Below are 14,072 nucleotides of genomic sequence, written 5' to 3' on the forward strand. Positions count from 1 at the left end.
TCCTACCCCCTCTGGCTCCCTTCTCTCAGAGCCCCTGCATTCTCTGGATTCCTTTACTCTGGGGTCTTGCTTCCTTTTCTCTCTGCCCCTGCTCCCTTTGGCTCCCTTCACTCTGTGCTCCTGTTTCCTCTGGCTCCCTTCACTCTGTGCTCCTGCCCGCTCTTGCTCCCTTCTCCCCGTGTCCCTGCTCCCCCTGGCACCCTTCACTCTGTGCCCCTGCTCCCCCTGGCATACCGACATTCTGTGCTCCAGATCCCTTTGCTGCCTTCACTCAGTGCCGCTGCTCCCACTGACTCCATTCACTCCGTGCCCCTGATCCTTCTGGCTCCCTTATCTCTCTGGACCTGCTCTGACTCCCTTCACTCTGTGCTCCTGCTTCCTTTACTCTGTGTTCCTCTCCCTCTTGCTCCCTTTACTCCACCCCCTGCTCTCTCTGGCTCCCTTCACCCCGTCACTCTACTATATATAAGGCTCAAAGTTGCTGAATATCAAGCCTGCATAATTTAGTTTTTTTCATTTTTCTGTATAGCACATATCTGGCCCTTGAGCACCAGATTACATTGCACAAGGTCAAATTAAGTGATTTACCCAGCATCACAGGATGCTGAGCTAGGGCCGGGACTCGAACTCAGTTCCTTACTTCCAAAGCCGGCAGTTCTGTCACTTACGTCACATCTCTTGATTTCATCACATGCCTCTTTCTTCCGCCGCCCTCCACCTTCTGTCTCTTAATCTTATTCCTGCAAGTTCTTTTTTTTTATCTCTGCTTTCTCACTGCTTTCCTTTCTTTCCCTTCCTTCTTTTTCTCCCTTTCTGCCTCTCTCTGGGTCAAGGTCTGATGATGGAAAATAAGTCCTGGTACCCAAAAATGAGCGCCTGTGTCCACCACATGCAACCTCCGGCACAAATGAAGCGCTGGATTCAAATGGAGCCAGCTGTCCCCTGTGGGCTTTTGGACACTGGACTATATAAGTGCAGCAAACGATAACACGCTAGATAAATGCCAAATGAAATCAACAGACACCATCAGGCACCAATACACATTTTCTCTCTATAACTGAATTTAACTTGAATTTATTTTGCAACAGTTGACTTGATGTCAATATAAACCAAGCTACCAATTGAATCCACCAGAAACCATCTTTAACTTGCCAATCAGCACTTCCACGAGGGAGTGCACCCGGAGATAAACCGGTGAGTGTGTCATGGGTGAAGGACTGCTGGTGATTACTGAGGCTGTCTGGGAACACGGTAAGAGTGTCGGGTCACCGCATGAGGACCTCACTGAGAAGCCCCCTGACAGCGTGGATTAATGTCACTCTCAGCAGGCACCCTGCATCTGGATGGGGACCACTGGTTCAAACAGCCTCGACACTCAGCCGCTACCACGGGGAAGGCGCGCCCCTCTCGAAGTATTAACTGTTTAAGGTGGCACGTGCACTGCAGTGCCTCAGCTGACTTTTAGACAGTTGCCCCTCGGTCTGTGGTAGTGTAACTAGCTGAGATTCGGTAGCCTTACTAAACCCAGAGGCACGCCAATCCGTAGTCTGGATTCCTGGTCATCTACTTCTGTATTTTTGGAACTTAAAAAAGGTTTGTTAGTGCATCAGGTAGGAGGAGGCGCCTGGCCACTATGTAATGCGGGGCCAGTTTTTGCAAGTATTCGGGGCCTTTGCTACACTAGGTTATATGCATGAAGCACAGTGTCTTGAAACAAATCCCCCCACACCTTCTGGGGAACACCTGCTACCCCAGGACGTCCTCGTGGAGCCTAACAACCATCCGCCTCCCTGGGCGTCTTCTAGGGACTAAATAAGGCTTCTGACACGCACCTGCCACCAGGGGGTGCGCTGTGCTGCTGATAACGCTTTTTAGACATGCACCGCTTTGCAGGACGGAATTGAGAGCCTAATATCACTCTGGACACAGCCACCCGGAGGCTTCTTTGTGGAGTGAGCACAGCGTTTAACACACACCTGCCACCAGGGGCTGATCTACGATGCTAAATATCACTTCTGACAACCACTCGCACCCTTCAGCAGTGATATGAGGACTATCATTCTTTTCCTGATATCGATCCATAGCAGATATGAGAAAAGAAGCATTGGCAAAGCCTACATGGCTTGAATTCACTGGCTGCTGCAACGGTTCGGTTTTTTTTTCTTACATTTTTTATAGCAAGCATATCTCATATAAATAAAAAGGAAAAAATAAAATATGCTATCACCTAAACGTCGCCACTTTTTGGTTCCAATAAAAATGTTAAATGTAAAACAACATTCACTGATGCAGCTGTGTTGCTAGTAATATTTTCTGGGAATAAACCTTTCAGTTGTGCCATGCTTTATTATTCTATTTATGAACGAGACAAGAATAATTCACCACCTAAACAAGTACTCAAATCACGGGCAGCCACAATGCCAGTGTCATAAACTTTATAAAGTAATGCAGGCAAAATAAATAGCTGGTATTTAAAGATAATATAAGTGAATAAAATAAAAGGTACATTTTCAACCAGCTTTGCGGCTGAAGAGAAAGAAACTATTTTTAGGCAGAAGTTATCAATGTGCACAGGCATTGTGCAGTCACTCAAAGCAAACCAAAAACCCTTCTCTGTATGTATGTTATGTATTATTATTATTATTATTTTTTTTTTTGGGGGGGGGGGGAGGTGACAATAGGCCACATCTAAACAAGCACTGGTAAAGCCAACAGGTACGGAGTTGGCCACCAGTGTTTTGGCTTTGTCCGTGGTTGTTTTGTTATGGTTGGTGCACAACTTTATTACTGGGGAAGCTGCTGGGCCCTTATCAATTTAAAAAGAGCGCACCTAAAAGCAAAAATATTTTTTGTCTCAAATAACACATTGTCAGGGCCTTCTTTACGGCAGTGCCACCAGAACGGCTGCTGACCGGGGAGCACTGACCTCAGGAGGGGCGCTGTGTTTAGCAATGTGGTACTATTTAAAAGCACCTGCTGCAGAGTTCCTTGTGTATCTAGCTTTCAGGCAGCAATAAAAATGTCAAGATAACCCTTGTGATTAATGTTCTTGCTAGAGAGAGATCGGAGTTTGGCCTAGTGGCAATTTTGACTCTCCATAAAGTAGTGCAGAGGGGTAATATGCCTGCTGCAAAGAACAGATCTGTATTTTCTGTGGATATCTGAGTGGATTAGTAAAGCCAGCCTTTACCAGCGCTTTAAAAAAATGAAATGTATGTGAGACACATACATAAAATAGTAAAATTAAAAAGCTACTAGCTAACGCCAGGCCTATCAATAAAAATGCCCAACAACAGCACATCATGAGTGCAGGGTCACCTGCTGCTCAAAGATTCTACAAAAAGGTTTGCAAAGGCGACGAGTCTACGGTGCCACCGTTTCCTTAAGATGTACAAGAAAAGTTTTGTTAAGAAAAGGACGAGGAAATGCACAATTGGATTTTAAGGAATTCAGGTTAGGGTGACATTTGAGCAAGCCAAAAGAGTGCCTTAATGTTTCGTGCGGACTGCGGTGTAAGCGTTCTTTTACTGATTAACTCGCGCCGCTGTATCATCAGAAAAAAAGACACGATTTCGATAGCGCTACAAAACGCCACCAAGAGAAGCACAGACCGTACGAGGCTGGTATCCCTCCTCGCGCCTACTGCACCATCAGCACAGACACCACGAGGCTGGTATCCCTCACTCGGGCCTACCGTACTATCAGTGAGTGTCCATTACAGTTCTGAAGCACTACCCCTCCACCCGTGCACCCACCCCATCAGATCGCTCTCCGCCAAGCCCCCGAGAGACGGGGCTCCCCTGCCCTGCCGCCGCCCCCAGATTCCTTATTAAATGGTCCAGCTTGTCTCGGCTCCGAGTCAGAGCTGCGGACAGCAGAAATTGAAGCAGGGGATTGAAAAACCTTTTTTTCATTACTGCTGCTAAATGAAGTTATCCATCGTAGCTTGCAGCGCGCACCACTTCGCCCCCAGACACGGCACTCATTCCCCGCAGCTCCTGGCTCAGCTGAAAGAGGGCCAGCCGCAGGGCCTGACCCGTGGGCTTTCCGTGCTGAGCCAGGACTCCCATTCTAAAGTAGGGGGCTAGCGAGTGAGTGCAGGAGGCCTGGAGACCAAGGAAGCCTAGTGCGCGCGGCTCCAAAGCCAACGCACCGGTTCGGGGGCGCGCTAGGACTGCAGGACATCGCAGTTTTACATTTCACAGCGGCTTGAACAGCTCAGACTGGGACCAAGAGATGCAGCTGCTCCCAGAGTCCAAAGAGGGACTCACTAGGCACAGCACGGAAGGCCTCAAGAACTCGCCGCATTTTCGGGTTTATTGCCATACGTAACGCTGCTACAACAATTCCCATTGCAGGAGGCACCTTACTGGACGGATAAGGAAAGGTCTAGGCCATAAGCTCGCACAAGGGATTCTGTCCATCACAATTACAGAGATCTTTCAGGCAGTCCCCAAAAACATTCCCTGCTCCGGTGGCAACACGCACGGCCTCTCTCCACAACACTGCGTGGGTCTCTCTCCACAACACTGCGTGGCGTGGGTTTCTCTCCACAACACTGCGTGGCGTGGGCTTCTCTCCACGCGGGTCTCTCTCCACAGCACTGCGTGGCGCCGGTCTCTCTCCACAACACTGCGTGGCGTGGGTTTCTCTCCACAACACTGCGTGGCGTGGGTTTCTGTCCACAACACTGCGTGGCGTGGGCTTCTCTCCACAGCACTGCGTGGCGCCGGTCTCTCTCCACAACGTGGCGTGGGTTTCTCTCCACAACACTGCGTGGCGTGGGCTTCTCTCCACGCGGGTCTCTCTCCACAGCACTGCGTGGCGCCGGTCTCTCTCCACAACACTGCAGTTTACACATCTGAGAATGTAATCCCACTGTATATGAAAGGAACCGACCACCGAAGGGGCACTGGGCCAGTACACGAGCAGGTGACTGGAACCACCAGACACCCTTGGAGTCCTGCCTCTACCCTAGTGTGTCTGGGTGGGCAGGACAACTGCTTGTCTAACTCTGTGCCAGGTTCCCATGAAGTCGAAAATATAGGCTACTCCGAGCTGCCTTGTCTGCCCATAGTTTTCACAGCGTTCCTGGCACACGGACACCTTGTGTTCTGCATCAACATTCCGACAGTTCACCTTCACTGGGAGTGACTTGCCCATCCGCCCTGTGCCAGCGGCCTTCAATAAAGCACAGCCAGGGATTTGTGGTTGAAGAGTCCAGGTGCACCTGAGGTAGCAGCATCTCAGTAAAACCGAGGGAGTAGTTACATACAATCCACCTGAGCGCACACATGCTCAGAGAGGTGGGCGAGCCACTGAAAGCTCGAGCCAGCTGCCTGGCTCTGCTCGAGATCCTCTTGGACTCTCGAGCCAAAAACGAGACAAGCTTCCACTTGGCTTCCGCCTGCCACCCACGATCTACCCTCATGCCCCAAGAAAGAAAAACAAAACAAGCATAAAACGATTGATGTTAAAAACTAGAGAAAGAAACACCCATTTGGTGGCTAAACTGGATATGTGGAAATAGCAAATCTGGGATTAATCTTGGCTTCTTCGCTAGACCAAATTTTGTGATCCTGAGCAAGCATTTTATTTCCCTAAACCTACTTATTTCATAATCACATATGAGAGCACTGCCAAATATCCACGCTCGTGATCTGCGCTGTAGAGAAACCTCCTGCATTTGATGTAATATTCATGTTAATGTTGCTACAGCTATAACGCAAATATTGGCACCCATATAGGGTATAGATGACAGTCGATTTGCCTCTTAATTCACATTGTGGTCGGGGGGAGGCAGTAGTAATGTTTTTGATTTCATGTTTACTTTTAATAATTACTAATCAGTGCAGTGATATCATCTGTTGCGCTAAGGTAAACCCTTCCATGTGGTAAAGAAATACACTTGTATAGAATTATGGAGAGACTGTCATTTTACATGATGTCTATTGCATGATTTACATAATCAACTCTTTTCAGAGTTTGGCTTGTGCACGGGCTCTAAGAGCCAAGCCACGCCCTTGGCTCAGCTCGCTCACTTCTAGATGCTCAAGTAACACACACAGGCCCACTGTTAGACTTTTCATCCTTGGCGTGGTCTCCCTTAACTTTTTGCCTCTGGTTTCCAGGTTGTTGATGTGTGCTGGACTCTGTTTTTGCTGTTTTTGTTACTCTGGGCACTTTACAACTGCTAACCAGTGCTTAAGTGCAAGTGCTCCTATACAAAATGTGTATGTAATTGGCTTATCCATGATAAGCATATTTGATTTACTAGTAAGTCTCTAGTAAAGTGCACTAGAGGTGCCTAGAGCCTGTAAATCAAATGCTACTAGTGGGCCTGCAGCACTGGTTGTGCCACCCACATAAGTAGCTCTGTAATCATGTCTCAGACCTGCCACCGCAGTGTCTGTGTGTGCAGTTTTAACTGTAAATTCGACTTGGCAAGTGTTCTCACTTGCCAAGCCAAAACCTTCCCTTTTCCTACATGTAAGACACCCCTAAGGTAGGCCCTAGGTAGCCCCAAGGGCAGGGTGCAGTGTATGGTTAAGGTAGGACATATAGTAATGTGTTTTATATGTCCTGGCAGAAAAATATTGCTAAATTTGTTTTTCACTGTTGCAAGGCCTGTCCCTCTCATAGGTTAACATGGGGGCTACTTTTAAATCTGATTAAAGTGTAGACTCCCTTTGGGAGCGGATAGACTTGGAGTTTGGGGTCTCTGAGCTCACAATTTGAAAATACATCTTTTAGAAAAGTTGATTTTAAGATTGTGTTTTATGAAAATGCCACTTTTAGAAAGTGGGCATTTTCTTGCTTATGCCATTTCTGTGACTCTGCCTGTTTGTGGATTCCCTGTCTGGGTCACTTTGACAGTTGGGCTGGTTGCACCTCTCACTAGACAGTGAAACAAAGGGAGCTGGGGTGTAGTCGGTATTTCCTTATGAGCCATCTGTGCTGGGCGGGAGGGGAAGAGTGATCACTCATACCTGAAAGCGCTGTGCCTGCCCTCACACAATGCAGTCTCCAACCCCCGGTGTGTGTCTGGGGCCTGGCCTGGGCAAGGCAGGATTTCACAATCAAGAGAGACTTTCCTTTGAAGTAAGCCTACTTCAAAGGGCAAAATGGGTATAAGAAGGGCACCCAAAACCACAGACTTCAGAACACTTCTGGAAACCAAGAGGAACCTCTGTCCGGAAAAGAGCTGAAGAGCTAAGGAAGAAGAGCTGCCCTGCCTGTGACTGTGCTTTGTGGAGCTATCCTGCAGTGCTGCTTCTGCCTGTGCTAGAGGACAAAGACTGGACTTTGTGTTGCCTTCCTTCTTTGGAAGAACTCTCCAAGGACTTGATTTAGAGCTGACTCCTGTTGTTTGAAGTCTCAGGGACAGCAAAGGCTTCTCTCTGCCAGCACCTGGAGCATCTGGAGAGACTCCTAGTCTGCCAAGTGGTGCCCATCCAGTTCCTGGGACCCTGAGAAGAGAAGCTGGCAGTCCAAGAGTGAGAAATCCATGCACAGATCACTGTGCAGGGAAAAGATCAATGCGACTCTGATCTGCGGCTGAAAAATTTACGCACCGCCGGCTTTGCAGCTGAAAATCGATGCTCGCCTGCAACACGACCGGAAGATCGACCCCCGCAGCTGGAGAAACGACACGCAGCATCGCTGACAGAGGTTGGTGAGATCGCAACCCGTGCTGTGTGGTTTTCAGACCATTGTGTGGCTGAATTTCTGATGCAAACACTGCTGGGCGTGTAAAAACGACGCAAGGCCTGCCCGGACCCAAGAGTGCTGATCGGAGTGACGCAAAGCTCTCCTGCGGAGAGATAAAACTACGCACGCCAACCTGACTAAAGGAGAAACAACACAAGGTCTCGCTCGTGAGTGAAATCGACACATCACAAGTCCTTTTTGACACACACTCGCCCATGCGGGGTTATTTTTGACGCACCCAAGGTACATTTTCACGCTAACATCGTTAGTGTGTGTTTAGAATTACATGATGACTCTTTTTGCATTTTTTGTGATAACTTGACTTGTGTATTGTGGATTTTTGTCGTTTTGGTCTTGCTTTATTTAGATAAATATTTCCTATTTTTCTAAACCTGTGTTGTGTCATTTTGTAGTGTTTTCATTAAGTTACTGTGTGTGTTGGTACAAATACTTTACTCCTAGCACTCTGAAGTTAAGCCTACTGCTCGTGCCAAGCTACCAAGGGGGTAAACAGGAGTTAGCTGAGGGTGAGTCTCTTTTACCCTGACTAGAGTGAGGGTCCTTACTTGGACAGGGGGTAACTTGACTGCCAACCAAAGACCCCATTTCTAACACCCATGATGCTGCAGTTCTCCATTTCATATCTACAAGGTATTCCTGTATTTTCAACAGATCCAGAGAGGGTACATGGCTGTCACCTGCAGGCAAAGCTGGGCCCACATGGTCTGGTGTACAAAGCACCACTCGCCCTTACAACATGCATCCCCTAAGCAGGAGCCTTAGGTGGAACATGCTTAGGCTTTTGAGGAAGGAGGCGCTGAGTGAGTACACTGGAGCTTGCCGATGCATATGACTGACGCCGATCAGCAGCACTAGGGGCAACCAGTCATGGGATGAGACTGGTGGGGTCTGGGAGGGGCTCACACACAATAGTTTAGCTGTGCCACCAAGTGGTAGATACATTACAATGTCTGAGGCCCTGGAAGGAGAAACTGTATGCTGAGGCAGTAGCGGCCCCTTAGGGCAGGCAGACCATGGCTCTAATAGAAATAATGGCGGGAGAAGAAAAAACACATTACTTACCTTTGGTAGCTCTCTTTCCGGTATATCTTTTATCTAATTTCAGACTCCTCCCCGTAGTATACTACCCAGGCACCAGATTGGTCTAGAAAACTTTTCTCAATAGCCGTGCTGCATCATGCCGATAGCTGGCGGTTTGAGCTTGGGGCTGACTCCATAACCTCCTGGAGATGATGGAGCTGGGCCACACAAAGTGGCACCCTTGAGCACTGATGTCAGTTTCTAGTTTTTTTTAAAAACGTTTCTGCATCCTCAGACCTGAGCATGAAGACTTATTGTACAAGTGTGGTGAATACTAACTTGGGACCTTTTTAGATGTTAAAAATGACGCACTCTACAGAAAGGGGAGGTGGGATGGCAGTGATTAAACTGCAGTTAGAGTATCCACCAGAAAGAGCATTACTGAACATAAGTAACTTATTCTCCGGATGGATTCTTTTAACTGTCAACTCCTCATCTTAAAGTAGATAACAAAGAGGTACTTCCACCAGGTGGAAGGTCTATGGAGTGGACTCAGACCAAAAAGTTCTGCAGTAGTAAGCAGGCAAAAAGCCTTCCCTGCCATGTCTGGCTATCAAGAAGTAGGCAGTAGTTAGTCATAAATATGAGCACAGACACCCATGTCGCAGTCTGGCAAACGTCAAGGACAGGCATTCCACATGACAATGAAGTGAAAGCAGACCTAGCCTTAATGGAATGGGCCCTTAACCTTCTAGATACTGCCTCCTGGCCAGTGCACAGCAAATCTTAATGCAGAGCATGATCCAACTCGACAGTCCTTTTCTGCACAGCCTTCCCTTTATTTGAGGAAGACTGCCTTTAAAGTCAGGAGTTGTAGTGAGGAGCTGTGCATCAGCTTAAAAAGGGTACACATGAAAACATCAATACCAAGTTAAGATTCCACTGCAGCATCACAAAATGTTTGAGAGGAAATGTGTGAAACCTTTAATAAATCTCATCATAACAGGTGATTTATACAAGGATGTTTGGTCCGGTAAATGCAGAAAGACCTAACAAATAACAGTTATTAGTACACACTGCAAGATCTAATGGGGCCAAAGATGTAAACAAACAAAAGGATATCAAACAGACTTGGTTGTAAAGGGTCAGCCTTGCTTACGCCACACCAGACCACAAATTTGTTCTAGCGTCTGGCATAAATGGATTTCGGTGGGTGGCAGCAAAGATGACATCCACCATTTCAGGGAGTAGTCAGGTGCTGCCACTTAATCTCCCTGCACGTAGGTGTAGATTGCACCAATTCAGATGGAAGACCATGCTCAGTTACTGAGACAGGATGCCCTCAAGAAGTGGTAAGCTGATCACAGGACAGATGTTCATGCTCAGAAGGTCTAGTACCACACCCTCTAGTTCCAGTCTAGAGCCACTAATATGCACTGGGCCCTGTCGTCCTGATATTTTCAGAACTCTGGGCAGGCGAGGCAGGGGCGGGAAGGCATACAGGAGTTGTGTCCCATTCCAGCTGGAATGCTTCTCCTAACCAGTATTCTTGCGGAAACTCCAACACAAAACGTTTGGCACCACACTTTCTTGATGGTGATGAAAAGATCCAGGTAAGGTTCTCCATACTGTTGGAAGAAGCCCTATGCCACCTAGGGATGTAGATGTCACTCCTGATCTGCCATACACTGCCTGCTATGTTCATCCTGCTCTGGCATTCAGTTACCCTTCAAGTAGTTAGTGATATGGAAAATGCCTCAACATTCCAGCCACCTTAAGAGGCACAGAGCCCCCGACAAAGGAGCAGGAACCCTGCCAAGTAGTTTGTGATATGGAAAATGCCCCAACATTCCAGCCACCTTCAGAGGCACAGAGTCTCCCAACAAAGGAGCAGGAACCCACTCCACACTGTCTGTTGAAATACCACATGGGGGAAGTGTTGTTCATGAGAACCTGCACCAGCCTCCACTTGATGGATGGCAGAAAGGCCTTCAGAGCCAGATAAATGGCTCCTAACTCTAGCAGACTGAAGAGGAGCCAGCCCTCTGGCAGACACAAGAGTCATTTGAACACCACCTCCCTTAGGTGACCACCCCAGCAGAGCAGGGACATGGCTATCACCACTGTCGGCTCTGGAAGTGGAAAGGAGAGGTGCTTGCTGTTGGACCACCTGTGTTTGAGCTGCCACTACTGCCGATCTACATCTGTCTTCACTGAGGCCTGGATGACATCAATCAGATTGCTTTGATGCTGGGTCCACTGGAACTTCAAACAGCATTGCAGAGCTGGTTTGTGCCACATGGCTTAACTGACTAGGAGAATGCAGGGGGCTAAGAGGCCAAGAAGCCTCAGAGCTACTCTTCTTGTAATCCAGGACCGAGCATGAAACATTTGGATTATAGCACAAATATCCTACATTTGTTGCAGCAAGGGAAAGCCCTGAACTCCACTGGTCCAAGAGGGACTTTGGCTCATTTATCGTGAACCCCAACCATGTCAAGCAGTTCGCATTTGTCAAGAGTTGGCCCTTGACTGACTACAGCGAGCTTGTCTTTAACAACCAGTTGATGAGGTACAGAATACCGATTTGTCGAACTTTTGAAGAAGGGCTGCAACAATACTTTTGTGAACACCCCCAAAGAGTGCACCGCAGTTATGTTGTCCTTAAAACGCTATAACACGGCGTCTGCCTTCTCACAGAAAAGGTGGCACTTATTAAAGGGTGCTTATTTGCAACTCCGCTCCATCACTTCTGGGATGATGTAGATTTAGTGCAGAGCCCACAGGGGCACTGCTATGTAGAAACGTTTTCCAGATCAAGTCTGGTCTCTGGGGGAATTCTATGGTGAGAAGTCTATAAAAGATTTGTAGTAAAGTATACCACAGTGGAAGATCTTGGATGGAGAATACAGTCACTACTGCTTCTTGGACTCCGGTCACTCTTGCTTACTTGACTTGGTACCTGACCTTTTGGCTGCCTTTGGTACAGAAAGTCAGATCTCCTTGATCAACATCCTTAAAAACTAAATGGGCATTGATGGTGTGGTATTAAAGTGGTTATTCTCATACCTTTTCAATCAAACCCAAGTGGTTAAAGTCAGCAACAAAAATCCAACCTTCAACAAGGAGTTGCATAAGGCTCCATCCTGTCACGGACATTTAACTCCCTTCTTTGAATCTCTTGGGACCATCCTCTGAGACTTTGGGCTCCTGAACTATCAATACATGAACAAAACCCCATTCTATATGAAAATCACGTCCCATAACATCATTTTACTGCTCTTAAAAATGTCCAAAGATGGATTGTGAGCTATCACCTAAAACTCAACCCTTCAAAAATTGAGTTTCTGTTAATATCACCCAAAAAGCCCAACCCATACACCCATGCTTGGATTAATTCCCATCCTCTTCTTGACTGTCAACCAACCATTGGGGACAATGCTAAATGCACTGACAAAAACCTTAACCTACAAAAAACTATTTCTGCAATGGCTAACAGTGCATGCTATCAACTCAAACTATGCTGCAGCATCAGACAATTCATTCCTGAGAGGGTCTAAAGTAAGCAGTTTAGGCACTGGTATTTCCTGTCCCAAACAACGGGAATTCACTCCTAATATTAATCTACTCCTGTTACAGCAGTGCTTAATGCTCCAGCTCAATTTATTTTAGGTTGTACAGAATGTGAACACATTATCCCATCCAAACCTCACTTCAGTGCCTCCCCACAGAAGCTAGAACACAATAAAAACAGGACTATATCATACACAAAGTTCTAAACGTCTACTACCCTTATTTAATGAGAAACTGAAAATCTCAAGTGGCCAATGAAGACAAAGAAACACTAAATTACAACTGCTCAAGCCTCATACATTACAAAAAAGAATGCTTTATGACGCAATCACTCTCAAGCAAAGCCACAAGATTCTCAAACTTGCTTCCTCCAGATCCCTACACCACCTAATGCATTTCAACCATCAACAAGCATTGGCAAAGCCATTAGGTGTTGCCTATACAAGAGCCATTGGCCTTGGAAATGTATTTTGCCATGTTGTACACCAATGTGGCTGCTGTTCAGCATGGCTAAAAGTTAGCGGCGTGGAGTGTCAGAGTGGAGTGTGGGGGGGGGAGTACAGTGTTGCAGAGTGGATTTGTTGGAATGTCGTAAAGTGGAGTAGGAGGAATAGGAGTGTTGTAGAGTTGAGTAGAGGGAAGTAGAGTTCAGTGGTTCAGTGGCAGACAGTGTCGTGGAGTGGGGGGTGGAATAGGGTGGAGTGGGTTGGAGTAGATTAGGTAGGGGGTGGATTGGATTGGAAAAGAGTGGGGTGGATTGGTATTGAGTGGAGTAAGGTGGATTGGTGTGGGGTGGATTGGTTAGGAGTGGGGTTGATGGAATTTGGGTGGATTTCAGTGGGGTGGAATGGACTGGATTTAGGTGGGTGGTCTAAATTGGAGTGATAGGGGTGGGGTGAACTGGATTGGGGTGGACTGGACTGGAGTAGGGTGGATTAGAGTGGGCTAGAGTGAGGTGGCTTAGAGTGGGATGGGGTGGATTGGATTCAAGGGACTGGAGTGGGGTGGATAGGACTGGAGTGGAGTGTATGGGGGTGTGCTGGATGAATTGGAGTGTGGCGGGCTGGATAGATTGGAGTTGGGTGGATTGGACTGGGATAGAGTGGGTGGATCAGAGCAAAGTGTGGTGGACTGGAGTAAGAGGGTTTGATTGGAATGGGGTTGATTGGATTGGAGTGGGCAAACTGAAATGGGGCGGGTGCACTGGCTAGGGTGTGGTGAGCTGCAATGGGATGGACTGGAGTGGGATGGACTGGAGTGGGGTAGACTGGGGTGGGGTGTGTTGCATTGGGATGGATTGGATTGGGGTGAATTGCATTGAGGTGGGGTGGACTTGGGTGCGTTAGGGTGGATGCATTGGATTGGAGTGGGGTTGACTGTACTGGGATGGGGTGGGGTGGTGCAGATTGGAGTGGGACAGATTGTTTTGGATTGGAGTGGGGCAGATTGGATGGGCGGATTTAAGTGGGACAGATTGTTTTCAATTAGATTGGAGTGGGGCTGATTTGAATGGGACAGGTTGTTTTAGATTAAAGTGGGGCAGACTGTTTTGGATTGCAGTGGGGCAGACTGTTTTGGTTTGCAGTTGGGCAGACTGTTTTGGTTTGCAGTTGGGCAGACTGTGTTGGACTGGAGGGCATCGGATTGCAGTGAGGCAGATTGTTTTAGAGTGGGGCAGGTTCTTGGATTGGAGTGGGGCACACTATTTTGGATTGGAGTAGGGCAGATGGAATTGGGGCATATTATTT

The 14,072-nt window shown here is 47.6% G+C and overlaps 1 protein-coding gene across 11 annotated transcripts in view; it reads right to left on the reverse strand.

The window, feature by feature from the left end:
- Positions 1 to 14,072, reverse strand: part of MYO18A (myosin XVIIIA) — an 805,500-nt gene that overhangs the window by 297,308 nt on the left and 494,120 nt on the right. The window lies entirely within an intron of this gene.

This window comes from Pleurodeles waltl, chromosome 3_1 (genome assembly GCF_031143425.1).
Source record: "Pleurodeles waltl isolate 20211129_DDA chromosome 3_1, aPleWal1.hap1.20221129, whole genome shotgun sequence".
Lineage (NCBI taxonomy): Eukaryota > Metazoa > Chordata > Amphibia > Caudata > Salamandridae > Pleurodeles > Pleurodeles waltl.